This window comes from Zootoca vivipara, chromosome 4, assembly GCF_963506605.1.
Source record: "Zootoca vivipara chromosome 4, rZooViv1.1, whole genome shotgun sequence".
In the NCBI taxonomy this organism is placed as follows: Eukaryota; Metazoa; Chordata; class Lepidosauria; order Squamata; family Lacertidae; genus Zootoca; species Zootoca vivipara.
The window spans coordinates 95,169,571-95,186,319 of record NC_083279.1 but is presented as its reverse complement, the minus strand read 5'-3'; positions in this window follow the sequence as shown (position 1 = coordinate 95,186,319).

Below are 16,749 nucleotides of genomic sequence, written 5' to 3'. Positions count from 1 at the left end.
GTCGGACACGACTAAACGACTAAACAACACAGCAACAGGTCAAAACCAGCACTTTGAATTGGGCCCGGAAACTAATCGGTAGCCAGTGCAGTCGAACCAAGATCGGTGTAATATGCTCCAACCGTCTTGCTCTGTGGGAGCTGCTGAATTCTGCACCAGCTGAAGTTTCAAACCGTCATCAGAGGCAGCCCTATGTAGAACGCATTGCAGTAATCCAACCCTGAGGTTGCCAGAGCATAGACAACAGTAGTTAGGCTACCCCTGTCCTTCATACCTCATTTGATAATCCCACAGTGTCGTTCTGGAGATCATCGCCAGCCGAGCACAGTCTTGTCTGTCAGTCAAAGGGATGTTGACAAAGGGAACTGAGCTTTCCTGGGGCATTGCTGCCTGCATTCTACCCAAGGCTGATGCACTTCTGGAGAGACCTTTTGTGGACTTCATTAGATGCAGTCCTGCTTTCTCCAGAAGATCGGAGGCATCCTTTATTTTAAACGATGTGACCAAGCTGATGTAACTTACAGGTGAAACTTGGAAAATTAGAATATCGCCGAAAAGTGCATTTATTTCAGTAATGCAACTTATGGCTTGGATTTATGGACTACTTAAAATGAGGCTGCATTTTAAATTTTAATACTGTATTTTAATCTGTATTTTAATTAATTTCTTTTTATGTTTTATTGTAATTTTATTGGTGTGAGCCGCCCTGAGCCCAGTTTTGACTGGGGAGGGCGGGGTATAAATAAAAAATTATTATTATTATTATTATTATTTATTTATTAAAAGGTGAAACCAATATATGAGATAGATGCGTGACATGCAAAGCAAGATATGCCAAGCCTTTATTTGTTGTAATTGTAATTATTTGTCGTTAGACGGGTCAATTATAAATGGAATGTAATTAATGAAATGTAATAGCGATGTTTATTTTTGTTTATTTTTGTATTATTGTAACTATTTGTTTTATTACTGTGGAATTTCCAAAAGAAAGCATTTGTAAAAATTAAAAGAAAAATAAAAAATACAAAATTGCAGTACTGAAATAAATGCACTTTTCGACGAGATTCTAATTTTCCGAGTTTCACCTGTACTCCATGAATATACTCTGGCGTGGGGGGTGAGTCATGTCATGTGTCGGTAAGCTGAAGCAGGAAGCGGACACTCGGCAGGTAAACAGTAGGAGCGTGTGACAGAATTTCCCTTCTAATCTCTGGAAGCGGCTGAGCAAACATGATTGTTGTGGCCAGACACAGCAGAAGCGAAATATATGTTGCAGCCAGAGATGGATGCCAGCCGTTCCCAAAAGAATATTCTACAGGATTGGGTCTCTTCTTGGTACTAAATAACAGTTTCCTTCCAGAGAATCCCAACATGGGAATTACAGTCCTTAACAACAACAACAACAACAACAACAACAACAACACAACAACAACACACCCACCCATCTTCTATTGCAGATTTCTCATAAATTATATATATAGAGGGGGGATACACACACACACACACACACACACACACAGAGAGAGAGACGTATATAACAGGGTGGTGGTGGTGGTGGTGGTTTTCTGTTTTCTTCAGGGGGCGGGGTCACTTTAAATTGCTTTTAAAATGTTAATTTGGATTTTGGCATTTGCATTTGTAATGTATTAATTTGGATTTCTGTATTTGTATTTGTGGTCTGGGGTATTGTTTACGGGCTTTTATTGGGGAGATTGTTTTTTGTTAGTTTATATACATTCGTATTGCAGCAATACTATTGCTAATTGTTTTAATTCTTTTTGTTTTGCGTTTTGTGCTTTTCTGTTGAAACTTTACGTTGCGAACCGCCCTGAGACCTACAGGTATGGGGCGGTATTACAAATTTAATAAATGATAATTAAATAATAATATGCACATTCTTTACTGCATTTTTGCTTCATGGGCATGGGCAGAGTTTTGCAAGCAGGTGTCTTGAGTACAATGCATTTTCTAAAATATAAGAAGAAGAAGTTATTTTTGTAAGTTATGTTCAGTAACGTTAGCAATTTTTATTTGCATTTGCGTGAGATAGAATAGAAATGTAACACTGTTGTTCAAAAGATTTATATGCACTGGCATATTGAAAAGCCTGATGCATGAGAGGAGGACCTGATTTCCTCACATGAGCTCAATCCTCTTTAGCAGGACAGCCTCTGGTATAAGTGGGGATAAGCAGGGGGAAGAGAACAGACAAATGGGGAAAGAGTCAGAATAAATATCTGGTGCAAATCTTCAAGAGGTGCCACAAAACCTTTTGTTCTTCTTGCTGAAAGGGACTTACTCAGCTGGAACCCCATAGGAACATAAGAAGGGCCTGCTGGATCAGGCCAGTGCCCAGCCAGTCCAGCATCCTGTTCTCACGGGGGCCGACCAAATGCCTGTGGGAAACCAGCAAGCAGAATTTGAGCACAAGAGCAACCCCCCTCCCTCCAGTGGCTTCCAGCAACTGGTATTCAAAAGCATTAGGGAACACAGATGGCGCTGTGGTCTAAACCACTGAGCTTCTTGGGCTTGCTGATCAAAAGGTCGGCGGTTCAAATCCCCACGACGGAGTGAGCTCCCGTTGCTCTGCCCCAGCTCCTGCCCACCTAACAGTTCGAAAGCACGCCAGTGCAAGTAGATAAACACCCTGTTTCTCATATTGTAAGACATACCCATAAAATAAGCCATAGCAGGATTTTTAAGCATTCAAGGAATATAAGCCATACCCCGAAAATAAGACATAGTGATTGGCGCAGGAGCAATGCCGGCCACGGCAGCAGGAGGAGGAAAAATTAAGACACCCCCTGAAAATAAGCCATAGTGTTTTTTTTTGAGGAAAAATAAATATAAGACGGTGTCTTATTTTTGGAGAAACACGGTAGGTATCGTTGCGGCGGGAAGGTAAATGTGAAAAGGATCTAGGAGTCCTGGTAGACCACAAACTTGACATGAGTCAACAGTGTGATGCAGCAGCTAAAAAAGCCAATGCAATTCTGGGCTGCATCAATAGGAGTCTAGCGTCTAGATCAAGGGAAGTAATAGTACCACTGTATTCTGCTCTGGTCAGACCTCACCTGGAGTACTGTGTCCAGTTCTGGGCACCACAGTTCAAGAAGGATACTGACAAGCTGGAACGTGTCCGGAGGAGGGCAACGAAAATGGTCAAAGGCCTGGAAATGATGCCTTATGAGGAATGGCTTAGGGAGCTGGGTATGTTTAGCCTGGAGAAGAGAAGGTTAAGGGGTGATATGATAGCCATGTTCAAATATATAAAATGATGTCATATAGAGGAGGGAGAAATGTGGTTTTCTGCTGCTCCAGAGAAGCGGACACAGAGCAATGGATTCAAGCTACAAGAAAGAAGATTCCACTTAAACATTAGGAAGAACTTCCTGACAGTAAGAGCTGTTTGGCAGTGGAATTTGCTGCCAAGGAGTGTGGTGGAGTCTCCTTCTTTGGAGGTCTTTAAGCAGAGGCTTGACAGACATATGTCAAGAATGCTTTGATGGTGTTTCCTGCTTGGCAGGGGGTTGGACTGGATGGCCCTTGTGGTCTCTTCCAACTCTATGATTCTATGATTCTAAATGGTGTTTCCGTGCACTCTGGTTTCCGTCACGGTGTCCCATTGCGCCAGAAGCGGTTCAGTTCTGCTGGACACATGACCCAGAAAGCTGCCTGTGGACAAACACCAGCTCCCTCGGCCTGAAAGCAAGATGAGCACCTCAGCCCCAAAGTCATCCTTTGACTGGACTTAACCGTCCAGGGGTCCTTTACCCTTTTTACCTTCTTATTCAGAAGCATTGTTGCATCCATCTGTGGAGGCCGTGCATAGCCATTATGGCTAGTAACCTTCAATAGCCCTCTCTTCCTCCATGAATTTGTCTAATCCTTTTTAAAAGGCCTTCCACGTTCATGGAAGAAGAAGAAGAAGAAGAAGAAGAAGAAGAAGAAGAAGAAGAAGAAGAAGAAGAAGAAGAAGAAGAAGAAGAAGAAGAAGAAGAAGAGTAGTTTGGATTTGATATCCCGCTTTATCACACCTCTGAAGGAGTCTCAAATGGCTAACATTCTCGTTCTCCTTCCTCCCCCACAACAAACACTCTGTGAGGTGAGTGAGGCTGAGAGACTTCAGAGAAGTGTGACTAGCCCAAGGTCACCCAGCAGCTGCATGTGGAGGAGCGGAGACGCGAACCCGGTTCCCCAGATTACGAGTCTACCGCTCTTAACCACTACACCACACTGGCTCTCACTGGCAGGAGGAAGTTGCATACTTTAACTGCGCACTGCGTGAAGGACTTTCCTTTAACTGTCCCGAATCTTCCAAAAATCCAGCTTTGTTGGATGCTCATGAGCTCTAGTGCTACGGGAGAGGGAGAAAAAAACTTTTCTCCATCCACTTCCTTCCTGTCCCTCTGGAATTTGCCAGGAGAGGCTAAAATCCAGCAGGTCGAGACCAGATTCCCAACGCCTCCTGTTACATGTCTTGATTTTAGCGTAAGGTGTAATGGCGTGTGCCGTGCCGTGAGATGAAACCTGTTTGCTGTTCATGTGCCGCCTTGCCACAGTCCTCTCTGGAAGCTTCTCCGACATCCCTCGGAAGGGCTTCTGGGAGTTCTCCAGCATGTGCAGAATTGATCTCCTCGGGCCGCAGTGCACAAGGATGAGGGAGACGTCTTGCAGAGCCGGGGGCTCGCAGGGCAGCTCGGCGGCTGCGCCATCGATCACTTCGCGCCAGCCATGACATGACAAGCCCATCATAATATTTGTGAGGGATCGCTTCCTCGTCAGCGGCAGCGAGCGCCAAAACCAACGCTTTACGGTTGCAGTGGGAGCGTCGGGGCTGCGCCGTGCTAACTCGAGGTCACAAAACACAACAATCTGAAATATTCCCCCTCCATTAAAAATAACAACTCGGGGTTAAAAGACTGCTTCATTACAGCTGGGAGGGGGAGTTCGGTGAACGGTAGGGTGGGGGGAAGAGAAAACGCCACAGATGGGATGGGATTCAGATGTCTGCATTGGTGAAACTCCTGCTGTTGTCCTGCAACCATCAAGGATTATAGAGGGCAGTTGCTCAGAGTCAACGTCGTGCTGACGGAAGAGATTTGTGGGAGACGTTTTTCATTTGTACAAGTAGGATAGCATCTGAAGTTTTTGTACATGTGTCCACAAATGCGAGAGAAAGAGAGAAAGAGATCCTGTTGGTGGCCACCCCAAAATGTGCAATTTTCGGGCAGCGCCAGGAATGCGGAAAATTTCGACTCCCCCCCCCTTTCTTATTTCCCAAGGATTGTTTCAACGTTTGGGAATGGCAAAGGCTGACAGAAAATGGCTAGACAGAAAACATAGCTGTGTTGACATGGCTTAAGATCCAGCCATTTCTCTTGTTTACCGAAACATACTTTCATCTCGATTCATCTTTCCAATTTGTAGCTAGGGATAAGTGAATCAGCTTCTTGTTTTTTTTTTCAGATTTCAGTTCAGCTCTCCCCATTTCCACATCAATTTACAACTGAAATGAGAGAAAAGTCCTCAGGAAGAATCATCAGCATGTTGACACAATTTCTCCCTGTTATACACCTTTGTGTGCAATTTTGCTTGAGGCACAAAGCTGAGGAATTTCCCCCAGTGTGATTCATTTCTGTATATTTGGTTCACTAAGATGCACATTTTTATGTGCGCAATACCCTGCTGTGTTTATTTATGCACACATTTTTTGACTGGAGGACCACATTGCAAAATTCGGAGAAGTTCAAATTTAGGAAATATGCCTTTCTTTTTGTTTGCGTCTTGTTTCGGAACGCACAAATTTGGCAGGTTTTCCTTTGAATGCAATCTGAATCAACATTCTCCCCCCCACCCCGTGTGCACCATTTATTACTTCAGATTTCTAACGCACCTGCCCACCCCAAAGGGAGGCCATGGAAGCTCACGATAACAAAGATCACATTAAAAAGAATTCAAGACAGCGGCGTAACAGACTGCAGACAGCCGTTCAAGCCAGCAGTGTGAAAACTTCATGCCATGATAAGCCCAAAGCCTGGATAAATAAGAAGGTTTTTACATGCATACTGAATGCAGAGGGTGACTACCTGAGTTCTCTTGGGAGGAAGTTCCACAACTGGGGAATCATATGATTTATTGGTTGTTTGACATATAGTCTCCACAATCAAAAAGTATAACATTAAAAAATGCATTACAATAAAAATAACCCAGCCTTTACCAACTTGGCACCCTCCAGATGTTTCCAATTATGACTCCTATCAGGGCTGGGGCATCCATGGTTGAGCAGCTTCCTTGAATGTGGAAGGTCTCAGGTTCAGTCCTCCTGAGCATCTCCTGGTAGGGCTGGCAGAAATTCCCTGCCTGAGACCCTGGAGAGCTTCTGCCAGTTAACGCAGATGTGATGGATGGGCTGGACTCGGAGGAATGATGGGAGGCACCAGCTGGGGAACCCCCAAGGGAAGAAAGCTCAAAGTCTTGGGAGCGGTGGTGGGACGATGATGAGCGCTCTGAAGGAGAAGAGGGAGAAGACGGGGAGCAGGAGGTGTCAGAAGGTAGAGAGGCAACAGGGTCTAGTGAGCTGCAAGAATCTGTGACAGAAAGTAGTCCAGAATCAGAAGCAGCAGCTAAAGCAGGAGAGGAGGGAGGGCAAGAGGCAGAGAAGAGTCAGGCTAATGAAGAGTCTCAGGTGTCTCCCCTTCCTGCTGTTCTTCCAGGACCAGAGGAGGTATGAAGGAGGAGGAGCAAAGACAGCAATGGCACTGTAGTCTCAGATTGCTTGGGAAGGACCCAGGGAAGGATCATCATCAGATCCTCGTAGGGGGCAAGGTCTACTGAGAAGAGTTGCTGTGCTCACTAGGGCTGGGCTGGCGAGCTGTTTGCTTCTTTGAAGATGGGACGAGGGTGGCGCTGTGGTCTAAACCACTGAGCCTCTTGGGCTTGCTGATCAGAAGATCGCAACTGGTCGCAATCCCTCCCCTCCTGGGGCTTCCAGCAACTGGTATTTAGAAGCATTAGGGATGCAGGTGGCGCTGTGGTCTAAACCATTGAGCCTCTTCGGCTTGCCAATCAGCAGGACGGCAGTTTGAACCCCCGTGACGGGGTGAGCTCCTGTTGCTCTGTCCATGCTCCTGCCAACCTAGCAGTCCAAAAGCACACCAGTGCAAGTAGATAAACAGGTACCGCTGTGGCAGGAAGGTAAACGGCGTTTCCATGCACTCTGGTTTCCGTCACGGTGTCCCGTTGCACCAGAAGCGGTTTAGTCCTGCTGGCCACATGACCCAGAAAGCTGTCTGTGGAGAAACACCTGCTCCCTTGGCCTGAAAGTGAGATGAGCTCCACAACCCCATAGTTGCCTTTCACTGGACTTAACTGTCCAGGGTCCTTTATGGGTTTTTTTTAACCTCTTTGCAAATAGAGTTGACTTCACTGACTGTGTGTGATTTATTGCGCTTGACTTCCACTCCTGACAGTCGATCAGGTGTGGGGAGCCTTTATCGGCCCATGCACCTTATGCCATTCTGGGCAACCTGTGGGCGAGAGGGAGATACTGCTGTGGGCAGCACAATGAAGGTGAGCTTCACCTTTGCACTGCAGGCAAGGTATCTCCACACTCTCATCTCCATCCAGACAAGCAGGAGACATTATCCGGGTTCAATGTGATATCTCAGCTAGGGAAAATATCAGGGACAGTGAATGGTGGGAGCAACATTCACATCCCAGACTTGATGTTACCCGCTCCTAGGTAAAAGGGTAAAGGGACCCCTGACCATTAGGTCCAGTCGTGACCGACTCTGGGGTTGCGCGCTCATCTTGCATTATTGGCCGAGGGAGCCGGCGTATAGCTTCCAGGTCATGTGGCCAGCATGACAAAGCCGCTTCTGGCAAACCAGAGCAGCACATGGAAACGCTGTTTACCTTCCCGCTGTAGCGGTTCCTATTTATCTACTTGCATTTTGATGTGCTTTCGAACTGCTAGGTGGGCAGGAGCTGGGACCGAGCAACGGGAGCTCACCCCATCACAGGGATTCGAGCCGCCAGCCTTCTGATCAGCAAGCCCTAGGCTCAGTGGTTTAACCCACAGCGCCACCTGGGTCCCCACTCCTAGTATAGATGATATTGAGCTATGTATGAACCAATGATCTGGCTTCATATAAATCAGTTGCCTATGTTTCCCCCCCTGCCAGATAAACCTTGACAAAACTTTCTGCAATTCTTTAAAACATCCTAGCTTATCCACAATAGGTAGTGCTTGAAACAAGAATATAATTTTTGGCAACACATTAATTTTTATCACTGAAATCCGGCCCATCAAGGATAATTTCACATTAGTCCGTATATCTAAATCTCTTTTAACTTCATTCCATAATTTCTCATAATTGTTTTTAAACAGATCTATGTTTTTCCCCCAGTCATATTTACTCCCAGGTATTTCACCTTTTTTAAAACAAATGTCAACCCTGTGGCCTCTTGCAATCAATCTATTAACTTCTTCTGGTATTAAATTAAATTAAATGTTGTTGTAAAAAAAACACAACCCAATAAATATATTAAAAATAAATAAATAAATCAGTTGCCTATGTTCGCAGCTCTATGGCGGAACACGTGCTTTGAATGCAGAAGATTTATCCATCTCTGGCATCTCCAGGTAGGGTTAAGAGACGCTCCTGTCTGGTAGCTGCTGAGGAGCTAGATGGATGGATGGCCGGGCTCCGTTTAAGGCAGCTTCCTTACGTGCCTAATCTCCTCCTCCAGAGGAAGATTAGTTTAACAGCTGGAAGAGAAGCACAGCCATGTTTGGTTGTTTCGACATGACAGAGTTCTTGCTTTGATCCCTTTGCAATATGGATGTGAGAGGCGCGCTGATAAGAACGCTCATTCATATTGCAAAGGCCTCCCCTCTGCTTTCTCCATTGCGTGAGCGACGATCGGATGGTCAGATGTTAACATAAATTAAAGGAGAGGCGCGAGAAGAAACAAAGGATGAAATGGATTGTTGCAATGGATCTCTCTCTTTCGCCGTGGGAGTTGGCCCGGTTGAACATTTAACATGCTTGCCTTGAAACGAACCCCATAATCGTTATCCATCAAATATTAAGGCCTTGGTACTTTTAAGCTCATCAACACAGTTTAATTAGGCAAATGCATGGACGACAAGGCTAGCCAAGGCTACTAGCTACAATGGCTATGTTCTCCCTCTTATCGTTGGAGGTGACATGTGCCTCTGAGGATAAGTTTCTGGGAATCATGAGAAGGGAGAGCTGTTGTGTTCAGATCTTCCTTGTGGGCTTCCTAAAAGAGGGAAGCTTGGGGGGGGGGACACACACACCCCAGTGCAAGAGAACCCTCCCCACTTGTGATCCACAACAAATTACCTTCAGAGACCTACTGCCTGTAACACTGAAGGCACAACACAGACCCTCCAATTTTCTAGGCACAGTCCTGGATTTGCAGAAGCCGTCCCCGTTTCTGATTTGATCCCGGAAGGTCCCGCTTTTCCTTGGGATTTACCTATTTTCACCGGAGAAAAGTTGGAAGGGCATGGAGTTCGGCAACCCCAGAGCCAAGGAGCCAACTATACGACCTATGCAAAACATCTTTATAGGAAAGCTTTCTGATGTTTAATGTTTGATCATGTTTTTATATATGTTGGAAGCTGCCAAGAGTGGCTGGGGCAACCTGGTCTTCTTCTTCTTCTTCTTCTTCTTCTTCTTCTTCTTCTTCTTCTTCTTCTTCTTCTTCTTCTTCTTCTTCTTCTTCTTCTTCTTCTTCTTCCTCTTCCTCTTCCTCTTCCTCTTCTTCATCATCTTCCTCTTCCTCTTCCTCTTCTTCATCATCTTCCTCTTCCTCTTCCATAGGACACCCCCATTTTCATCAGAGAAATGTTGGAGGGTATGAGAGCATAGCCATCGATAGCCCTCTCCTCCATGAATGAATCTAATCGTCTTTTAGAGCCCATTTGCAGGATCGAATCCTTTTAAAAAAAAGAACTGTGTGAGGCAGTTCTTCCTTTCCTCTATCCCAAATCTCCTAACGCTTCTGTCGGAAATTTGTGGCATGGCACAGCTTCACAATTGCCTCTGTCATCACCCCACACACCTTTCCTCCCCCCCAATAGAAAAATAAATAAATTCTGTGCCTACCAACCCATCACATCCTTGTGCAGAGTTTCACCATGACAGTCTCATGGTGATATATATTGCACCCTCTTGGGGAGCACCTGGAAAGTGTTTCTCTCTCATTAATCTGAACTTTGAAGTTTAGCGTTCCCCTGAAGAAATATAAATCATTTGCTGAGGTAGGCTGGAGTGGCCGGCATGAGATCTTCCTCTCAGGAGACCGGCACCTGACCCTTCCTGGCTCTTCGTTCCCCACTTCCATGAAGGATGGAGAGGCAATATGTTCACCATCCAGGGAATGAGCAGTTTTGCATTATCTTTGAGGTGTTAATTCTGCCTGTCTCACGAGACACTGGAAGGCCTCAGGAAAAAACACTTCCTAAACCACTGAGCCTAGGGCTTGCTGATCAGAAGGTCGGTGGTTCGAATCCCTGCAACGGGGTGAGCTCCCGTTGCTCGGTCCCAGCTCCTGCCAACCTAGCAGTTCAAAAGCACGTCAAAGTGCAAGTAGATAAATAGGCACCGCTCCAAGCGGGAAGGTAAATGGCATTTCCATGTGCTGCTCTGGTTCACCAGAAGTGGCTTTGTCATGCTGGCCACATGACCTGGAAGCTGTACGCCGGCTCCCTTGGCCAATAGTGTGAGATGAGCGCCGCAACCCCAAAGTCAGTCACAACTGGACCTAATGGTCAGGGGTCCCATTACCTTTATATAAAGGTTAAAAACAACTATTTAGAACAGTGGTTCTCAATTAACTAATTACTGAAGACCCCATATTTTTCAAAAGCCAAGCCACAGACCTCCTACTTTTGAAAATTCTGATAACTCTATGGTAGTTACCTGGGACTTGCTCACCATGTAGGGCTGGGCCATGTATCTTGGAAGAGGCAGCTGAGCTAAATTCCAGGCATCGTGATATATCAGCATACAGCCGTACCTTGGATCTCAAATGCCTTTCCTCCCAAAAAATTGAAACCCAGAAGCGAGTGTTCTGGTTGGAAACGATTTTCAGAAGCCAAACGTCTGGCCTGGCTTCCACAGCTTCCAATTGGCTGCAGGAACTTCCTGCAGCCAATCAGAAGCCGCGGGTTGGTTTCTGAACGTTTTGGAAGTTGAACGGACTTCCAGAATGGATTCCGTTCAACTTCCAAGGTACGACTGTATATACAGTGGTACCTCGGTTTATGAACACAATTGGTTCCGGAAGTCTGTTCATAAACTGAAGCGTTCATAAACTGAAGCGAACTTTCCCATTGAAAGTAATGGAAAGTGGATTAATCTGTTCCAGACGGGTCCGCGGAGTACTCAACCCGAAGCGTACTTAACCCGAAGCATGGGTGTAATTGGTTCCGGAAGTCTGTTCATAAACTGAAGCATTCATAAACTGAAGCGAACTTTCCCATTGAAAGTAATGGGAAGTGGATTAATCTGTTCCAGATGGTCCGCAGAGTACTTAAACTGAAGTGTTCATAAACTGAAGCAAACTTTCCCATTGAAAGTAATGGAAAGTGGATTAATCCGTTCCAGACGGGTCGGCGGAGTACTCAACCTGAAGCGTACTTAACCCGAAGCATGGGTGTAATTGGTTCTGGAAGTCTGTTCATGAACAGAAGCGTTCATAAACTGAAGCGAACTTTCCCATTGAAAGTAATGGAAAGTGAATTAATCCGTTCCAGATGGGTCCGTGGCGTTTGTAAACCGAAAATTTGTAAACCGATGTGTTCATAAACCGAGGTTCCACTGTAGATATTCAGCTGCTGATATATCATGATGTTGAAAACAAAGTATCTCCCAGCCCTCGCACTGAACTAAATAAAATCAGAGGGTGAGCTGTCGTGCTAATCCTAGTGGCAATTTGCTTAGCTATTTCCCCTGTTGGACTTCCAAGATGAAACATGAATCCCAAACTCATAAGGCAAGATTCACTGAAAGCCCTACCTCAAAGCAGTGGGAGAGTTCATTATTAGAAAGTTCATTTCACTTAAAAAGTAGAGAGCGAGGGGAAGGAATCCCTTACAATTTTTAAATTTATAAGCATGTGAATCCACCTCGTGCAGCAAGCCGTTTGCGCTCTCTCTCCCACCCCTCTAGTAGCAAGAGCCCTAAGAAACTGTCAAATGTTTGTGCCCAATCCCAGCTCCCTTGCCATCCAGAAACTCTTCTGCAGGTTTTCCCCCCTGCCAGCAAGCAGGGCCTGGTTGCAAGCAGAGGCTGGGTGATCAGTAGATCATTATTGTGGCTTTCACTGTGCAATTAACAAGATAAGTGAGTCCCTGGCAAGGGATGGTGCTGTGGACCCCCTGGGTGTGGATTACTGCAATGCGCTCTATGTAGGGCTACCTTTGAAGGTGACCCCAAAACTACAACGATTCCAGAATGTGGCAACTAGACTGGTGGCTGGGAATGGCTGCCGAGACCATATAACACTGGTTCTGAAAGATCTACATTGGCTCCCAGTACGTTTCCGAGCACAATTCAAAGTGTTGGTGCTGAACTTGAAAGCCTAAACAGTCTTCAAATATATCAATGCCTGCCACATGAAAGATGGAACAGTGTGAACAGCTAAAAAAGCCAATGCAATTCTGGGCTGCATCAATAGGAGTATAGCATCTAGATCAAGGGAAGTAATAGTACCACTGTATTCTGCTCTGGTCAGACCTCACCTGGAATACTGTGTCCAGTTCTGAGCACCACAGTTCAAGAAGGATACTGACAAGCTGGAACATGTCCAGAAGAGGGCAACCAAAATGGTCAAAGGCCTGGAAACGATGCCTTATGAGGAACGGCTTAGGGAGCTGGGTATGTTTAGAGAAGGTTAAGGGGTGATACAATAGCCATGTTCAAATATATAAAATGATGTCATATAGAGGAGGGAGAAAGGTTGTTTTCTGCTGCTCCAGAGAAGCGGGCACAGAGCAATGGATTCAAACTTCAAGAAAGAAGATTCCACCTAAACATTAGGAAGAACTTCCTGACAGTAAGAGCTGTTCGGCAGTGGAATTTGCTGCCAAGGCGTGTGGTGGAGTCTCCTTCTTTGGAGGTCTTTAAGCAGAGGCTTGACAGGCATATGTCAAGAATGCTTTGATGGTGTTTCCTGCTTGGCAGGGGGTTGGACTGGATGGCCCTTGTGGTATCTTCCAACTCTATGATTCTAAGCTTTTTTTCTCCTGTCCTGGAAGGTAGGATTCAAAGTTACAAGAAAGGAGATTCCAACTAAACATCAGGAAGAACCTTTTGACACTAAGAGCTTGTTCACTTGTGGAACAGACTCCCTCGGGAGGTGGTGGACTCTCCTTCCTTGGAGGTTTTCAAGCAGAGGTTGGATGGCCATCTGTCACGAATTCTTTAGCTGTGATTCCAACATTTCAGGGGTTGGACCAGATGACCCTCAGGGGTCCCCCCCCCCAAACTCTATGATTCTGTTGTCCTGGATGACTCTGGATCCTCTCTTATCACATTGACCTTTTCTCTCTTTTTCCCTTTCTGGCATGTTTTCGTATGGGCCAGCTGTGCGTATGGGCACCAAGCACACAAAACAGATCTTATTTGGAAAGGCATGAAGCGGATCCAGCAGAGGGATGGAGCAGCAACAAACTTTAACAAGCCGCCAGAAGCGATTCCCTTTTGAGAGTGTCCAGCAGACAGGATAGCCGGGAGATGTCAAATTTTGCTACCATCTGCTGAGCGACGGCGGGTCTGGAGGAAAATAACAAAGCCTCTGGACAAACAGACCCAGCCCTTTTCTTGACAGTGACCCTGCTTCCCGCAGAGAACAAAAACCTCTCATAATTGTTGTGGAATATTTCTCCTCCACTGCCTGCTGTCTCTGCTTGGGGATAATGGTTTCCATACCCAAGCCATGTCATGATGAGCCAGTGGTGGAGTTGGCAGGCTGTCTACTCTGACTTGCAGTGGCTCCCCAGAGTAGGGAAAAGGCGTCACCGGAAAAGGGAGCAGAGGTGGGCATGATAGTGCAGGATTTTGCATTTGCTAATTGATATGATTTATATCAAGAAGAGAAGGATCTACAATGAGAACATAAAGAAAAAGAGCAAGGTGGATTACACATCTGTTTAGAAATCATGCGGAGAAGAGAAAACCAAACAGCAGAAATGAAAAGGACAATGAAACAACCAGGGGCGGCCTTTGGAAAACTCAGCTTCATATTGAAAAAGGGAAGCATTTCCTTAGAGTTGGTCACTGAAGTGTTTGATATGTGCATGTTATTTGTGATGTGTTGTGGAGCAGAGAAGTGGGCCAGGACACAGAGAAACCTCAACAAGGTAAAAGGGTAAAGGTAAAGGGCCCCCTGACCATCAGGTCCAGTCGTGTCCGACTCTGGGGTTCCGGTGCTCATCTCGCTCTATAGGCCGTGGGAGCCGGCGTTTGTCCGCAGACAGCTTCCGGGTCATGTGGCCAGCATGACAAAGCTGCTTTTGGCGAACCAGAGCCGCGCACGGAAACGCCGTTTACCTTCCCGCCGGAGCTGTCCCTATTTATCTACTTGCACTTTGATGTGCTTTCGAACTGCTAGGTGGGCAGGAGCTGGAACCGAGCAACGGGAGCTCACCCCGTCGCAGGGATTCGAACCTGCTGTCAGAAGTCAATCCGCAACCTGATTGGCCTACAGGAGCAGCCAATCAGGCTGCTGGCAGAGGTCAAGCTGCAACCTGATTGGCCCACAGGTGCAGCCCTGAAGTAGCCAATCATGCAAGGCCCATTGCGTAAATAATGTATATAAGCAGACATTTTTGGGGAAAGAGCCATTCTTCTCTTCTTCCTCTATTGCTACTACAAGCTGAATAAAGAGCATGAAATTCACTCTCGACTCCGAGTATATTTCAGAAATGGAGCAGAAACATCCTTCAAAGGATCCTGATGCTCAAATAGACACACACACAGGACCAGGTTTGCCACACATGGCCTGTTTCCTGTAGCACCCAGAAGAGAAATTTCTTCCCTTCTCAAGACATAAGGACACACCACCAAAATTAAAAAAAACTCCATGCTGGGTTTCTAACATTGTAAGCTGAGGTTGCATGATGATTATTCATTGTAAGAAAAGGGGGGGGGTAGAAAACCACAGCACTGTGTTATTGAATCATGCACCACAAGGGATGTTTATCTGTTATGGGGTTAGCGAGACTTCAATGTATTTTGAATCAGTCCATATTCCAGTAAAAGTTACGAAGTCTCACTTCATCAAGACACCACCCACCTTTCCCATGGCGGCTGCTTTGGAAATGGCTTCTCAATTCCCGGATAAGTCCAGATCAAGGCTATGGGCAATCTTCTTGTTGCTCTTGAGGACTATATTCCTTCGGGTCCTCAAGGGAGTGGGGGAGCTGGATCATACTGGAAGCAGCCAAGGCTGGAGACAAAAATTAAGGGGCCACCCCCTTCCCTCCCTTCTTCTTCTTCTCTTTTTATCACTCTCCTTCCTTGCCACCCACATGAAATCAAGGCAAGGGACGCATGAAATTGGCCAGTTGGTGGTGACGTCCTGACAGGGCCTTCTTGGGGGCGGCTCCCCATTTGTGTGGAAACACCCTGCCTCCAAGGGAGTTGCCTTTGTCTCCCGCACCATTGACTTTATGGAAGAACCTAAATCTATTCCTGTTTACCCAGGGACTTGATGGATGAAAGACCTGTTCCTGGCAACCCTGAAATTATTAGCTGGGAGTAGGCAATTTGTTCTTGAGAAGTTTACAACTGTTTTTTTTTTAAAAAAGAGTTTTAAACCCTTTTTAGAAGGTTTTTTTAAAACAACAACAACAACAACTTGTTTTTGAGAAGTTTTAATTGCATTCTCCTGTGGATGGTTTTGCTCCGAGAGGAAAAGGAGTGTGTGTGTAAATTTAATAAATTTATATGTAAGCAAGATGTAAGTAAGGGACGCAGGTGGTGCTGTGGGTTAAACCACAGAGCCTAGGGCTTGCTGATCAGAAGGTCGGCGGTTCGAATCCCCGTGACGGGGTGAGCTCCCGTTGCTCAGTCCCAGCTCCTGCCAACCTAGCAGTTCGAAAGCATGTCAAAGTGCAAGTAGATAGAATCATAGAGTTGGAAGAGACCACAAGGGCCATCCAGTCCAACCCCTTGCCAAGCAGGAAACACCATCAAAGCATTATTGACATATGGCTGTCAAGCCTCTGCTTAAAGACCTCCAAAGAAGGAGACTCCACCACACTCGTTAGTAGCAAATTCCACTGCCGAACAGCTCTTACTGTCAGGAAGTTCTTCCTAATGTTTAGGTGGAATCTTCTTTCTTGTAGTTTGAATCCATTGCTCCGTGTCCGCTTCTCTGGAGCAGCAGAAAACAATCTTTCTCCCTCCTCCATATGACATCCTTTCATATATTTGAACATGGCTATCATATCACCCCTAAACCTTCTCTTCTCCAGGCTAAACATACCCAGCTCCCTAAGCCGTTCCTCATAAGGCATCATTTACAGGCCTTTGACCATTTTGGTTGCCCTCTTCCGGACACATTCCAGCTTGTCAGTATCCTTCTTGAACTGTGGTGCCCAGAACTGGACACAGTACTCCAGGTGAGGTCTGACCAGAGCAGAATACAGTGGTACTATTACTTCCCTTGATCTAGATGCTATACTCCTATTGATGCAGCCCAGAA